The sequence below is a fragment of the Leptonychotes weddellii genome, chromosome 1 (genome assembly GCF_054177405.1).
Source record: "Leptonychotes weddellii isolate Sample4059 chromosome 1, ASM5417740v2, whole genome shotgun sequence".
Classification (NCBI taxonomy): domain Eukaryota; kingdom Metazoa; phylum Chordata; class Mammalia; order Carnivora; family Phocidae; genus Leptonychotes; species Leptonychotes weddellii.
The window spans coordinates 2197602-2202494 of NC_138369.1; positions in this window are offsets into that span (position 1 = coordinate 2197602).

Consider the following 4893-nt stretch of genomic DNA (forward strand, 5'->3'; position numbering starts at 1 on the left):
AGGGCGGAGGGAGGGGGCCGGGCCCGGGGAGCGGGGGGCGGGCCCGGAGGCGGGGCCAGCGTGCGCCGGCGCACAGCGCGCGCGCCGCCGGCCGGGGCTCGGGGGCGGGCCTGCGTGCGTCCCCGCGTTTCGAGCGCCCCCACGCGCCCAGGAGGTGGAAGGGCGGCTCCATGCGCGTCGTCTAATCCTATTGCTAGAATATTGTCACACGTCATAAACCCAAGCGCTGTCTACAGTTAATCAGCTACTTAACATCATATTGCAGATGACACTTACTTATGGTATGTGCTTTGTCATAAGTAGTAGTTATAATGACGTAATAAGTGATGTAATAAGTCAAAATAAATTTGATTTGTACTGGGTGCCTGGGTGGCTCAGTTGGTTAAGCGACTGCCTTCGGCTCAGGTCATGATCCTGGAGTCCCTGAATCGAGTCCCACATCGGGCTCCCTGCTCGGCAGGGAGTCTGCTTCTCCCTCTGACCCTCCCCCCTCTCATGTGCTCTCATTCTCTCTCTTTCAAATAAATAAATAAAATCTTTAAAAAAAATTTGATTTGTACTAATAGGCACAGTATATAAAATATGTGTTATTACGATATAGGCATACTAATATCATTGCTAGAAGAAGTATGATGTTATAATAGATAATGTTGGTATATAATGTACGAGTGTCATATATAATATAAAACACTATGTATAATACAATGGAAAGTAAGTTATAAGTAACAATGTAATTAAAATGTCAGGCTAGATGCAAAAGCCTCCGAGCAATCTCTCCGTAAGTCAGGGATCTATTTCTTGTTTGCCTTTTTTTTTTTTTTTTTTTTACTACTAATACTTCCCCAGTACCTAATATAAAACATAACACCTAGAAGAAAATAAATATTTGATAGTATTGATCAACCAGATGGGGACTATTATCATTTCCGTTTTACACACAAAGAAAACAGTATCTCAGAACGTTGAAGTCACTTACTGGAAATCACAAAGAATCATGCTGCGAATCAGTGTATTTATGTACAGTGTTAAGAATTACTGTGTTCTTATTGTCATTAAAGTTTAATGGTGAATTTATTAATGATATGGCTAGGTGTTTACTAATTCAGAGATCATGATTCGGGGGTAATAAATGCTGGTATTATATGTGTTTTGTTCATGACTAACGATTTCTGCCGGGGGGTGAGTGGAGGAGTCTGGGTACCCACGTGGTGAGGGACAGACCTAGGATATTTTCACCCAGGCCTGTCTGACTCGGAGACATGGTCCCTCATCACTGTCTGGGGTGCTGGCAAAGTAGGTGGGAGACTGGGCTCTGGGGTGCTTGGTAATGGAATGATGGGGAATCAGGAAGATGGAGCAGGTCACAGCCACACCCAGAGGTTAGAAAGATGTTTCTGAAATGTTTTCCGTCAAAACAAGGAGACAAATCAAGAAAGGGAAGGATGGAGAACAGGACTCAGGATGTGGCAAAAGGAATCCCCAGCTTCTGTCAGAAAAGAACCAACCCAGAGTGGAGCCCAAAGACTTAAGGGAATCAAAGGATGAAGGATAAACACAGTGTGGTCCATCCACACACTGCAATGTTATTCTGTCTCAGAAAGGAAGGGACCGTGACACCTGCCACGACTCGGAGGGAGCCCAAGGACACCGTGCTCAGTGAGAGGAGCCAGACCCAGAAGGACACATCCCGCAGGACCTCGCTCCCAGGAGGTCCCCAGAGGAGTCCCGTCCACAGAGACAGAGAGGAGAGGGTGGGAGCCGGGGCTGGAGCAGGGGGTGGGGAGTCCGTGCTTCGTGGGGACAGAGTCTCCATGTGGGGAGATGGAAAGTTCTGGAGATGGAGGGTGGGAGTGGTCGCAGGTCGGTGTGAGTGTGCTTCATGCCACTGAGCTGTGCACTTAGAGATGGTGAGAGTGGTAAATTTTATGTTGTGTGCATTTTACCACCTTTTAAAACAACAACAAAAAGCCTCCAGGAAGAGCCCTTTGGACACATGCCATGGATAGATCTCCTGAATCATCTTGAATCTGTTTTTTTTTTTTTTTAAGATTTTATTTTTTTAAGTAATCACTACACCCAACATGGGGCTCAAACTCACAATCCCGAGATCAAGAGTCACACGCTCCACTGACTGAGCCAGCTGGGCGCCCCTCATTTTAAATCTATTTTGAAAAATTAGAGAGACGCTTCTCAAAGTGTGGTCCTTGCTTCAGCAGCAGCTTCACCTAGCAGCTTGTTAGAAATGCAGATTCTCGGGCGCCTGGGTGGCTCAGTTGGTTAAGCGACTGCCTTCGGCTCAGGTCATGATCCTGGAGTCCCTGGATCGAGTCCCGCATCGGGCTCTCTGCTCAGCAGGGAGCCTGCTTCTCCCTCTGACCCTCCCCCCTCTCATGTACTCTCTCTCTCTCTCATTCTCTCTCTCTCAAATAAATAAATAAAATCTTTAAAAAAAAAAAAAAGAAATGCAGATTCTCAGGCAGCCTCAGACTTCCTGCATCAAACAGTCCACGGGTGGGACCTATAATCTGTAATTTCAAGGAACACCCCCCCGCCCCGGGCACCCTACTCCAGGCGGTTCAGATGCCTGAATTTGACAACTATTGACTCCAACTGGAGAAGGACTGGGGGCTGGGCCAATCATAAGGATCATGAAAAGGAGCCAAATCAAAAAAAAAGAAAATCAACTTTCAGGTTGATTCTGAATGTCTCCTGGAGGGAAGTCAATACTAAGGCTGAAAAAAACAAAAAGTGGCAAAACAGGTCTTATTTAGACATGCGGAAGTGAAGGTCAAAATAATCAGTTAAAAGATGCTAAAGAGGGGGTGCCTCTGGGAAGGGAGAACTTGTGGGGTGACAGTGGTACTGCTGATTTTAGCCAACCTAAATGACAACTTGACCCTTTAGAGTGCGCGCATTATTGGGTAAAACAACCCCAAACTGGTGTTGTGGGAGGCAGGAAAGCTTGGGCAGGGAAAGGAGAGGAGGGGCAGGGATCCAGGCCGGTCACAGGGTGCGGTGGCAACTTCTGATTCTCTTACTTCATCCTCTCAGGTTCCTGCTCCTGGGTTCCCATTTTGCAGGCTGGGAAACTGAGGCTCCCCCGCTGGGGCAGGTTACCTGGTTTCTGGCACCCCTCCCCCGCCATGGCTGTTACCATTAGTGGCAGATGCTGCAGGTAGGGACTCATGCATCCCTCCATCCCCCTCCCCATAATTCATTCATTCATTCATCTATTCATTCATGCCACAAATATTTATTGAGCAACCTACTGTGTACCAGGTACTGTTCCAGGCCGCGGGGACACAGGAATGAGCAAGACAAAAATCCCTAACCTCGGGCGCCTGGGTGGCTCAGTCGTTAAGCGTCTGCCTTCGGCTCAGGTCATGATCCCAGGGTCCTGGGATCGAGTCCCACATCGGGCTCCCTGCTCAGCAGGAAGCCTGCTTCTCCCTCTCCCACTCCCCCTGCTGTGTTCCTGCTCTCGCTGTGTCTCTCTCTGTCAAATAAATAAATAAAATCTTAAAAAAAAAAAAAAAAATCCCTAACCTCAGTGAGGCAACATTCTGGAAAAGACATAAACAGGCACAAGACACAAGGCAGTTTCAGGTGCTAGTAAATACTTGGAAAACAACACAGATGCGATACAACTATGAGGAAAGTGGTCCATCAAGGCGGGCTCCACAGATAACGCATTAGTATGCATTAAGCACCTGCCCCTCGTCCATCAGAACTATCACGCAAGCCAATTTAAATTTAAAACTTAAAATGTCATTTTAAATTTCCTAGTGACCACATTTTGAAGAGTGAAAAATGAACAGGTAAGATTAATTTTGACAATATGTGTCGTCTAACCCAAAACATCCGAAATACGATCGTTTCAACATGGAATCAGTATTAAAAATAACCAGTTATTTTACGTTCTTCTTTGCATGCCGAGCCTTCCAAACCCGACATGTGTCTTTTTTTTAAGTTTGTTTATTTATTTATTTGAGAGAGCGAGAGAGAGTACATGAGAGGGGGGAGAGTCAGAGGGAGAAGCAGACTCCCTGCCGAGCAGGGAGCCCGATGTGGGACTCGATCCCGGGACTCCAGGATCATGACCTGAGCCGAAGGCAGACGCTTAACCAACTAAGCCACCCGGGCGCCCCAACCCGACGTGTGTCTTACACTTACCCACACCCTAGTCTTTCCAACCTGTGGAAAGCGGCTAGAGGGTGTGGACCTACTGTGTACCCAGCATGGTTCCATAAGCAGTTTCCAGACATCCATTCATTTATCCAACTTCTGAAACAGGCCTAGGAAGCTGGGGCTGGTGTTTTTGCCATTTTTCAGCTGAGGAAACTGAAGAGACTCGTGGCATGCCCAAAGCTGCCCAGCAGGGAAACGGCTGGACACTCCTAGCATAGGAATCCCAGCAGGTGAGTCGGTGGCCAAGGAGCAGAATTTGTGCTCAGATCTGTCTGGTGGGAAGGAGCCAGCTCTGCGGTAATCTGTGGGATGGCGCGCTTGCTGGAAGGGCTCGTCAGTCCCAGATTCAAGGAGGGCCGTGAGATGGGGAGCCAGGAGGTGTTTTCCCGAGGACCCGCCTGTGGGTTCCAGTCCCCACGCCGATGCCAGGGCCTCACGGGCAGCAGCGTGAGCAAGGCAATCACTTGGCATCCCTGGCCTCTGGGCGAGCAGGGGTTAAGGCCAGCTGCTCCCACGTGAGAGCACCTTGCGACAAAGCCACACACCCAACCAGCTGCTGGTCTCTCACTGGCCTTGTGCACCTCATCCTGCTGGTTCCACCTGCCTCGGGACAGAACTGCTGCCTCCACGAGGGAGGAAAAGTTGGGGAACCAACTGGGGAGGACAGAGCTCAAATCTCAGGGCCCCTCCCCACCCCCATGCCAG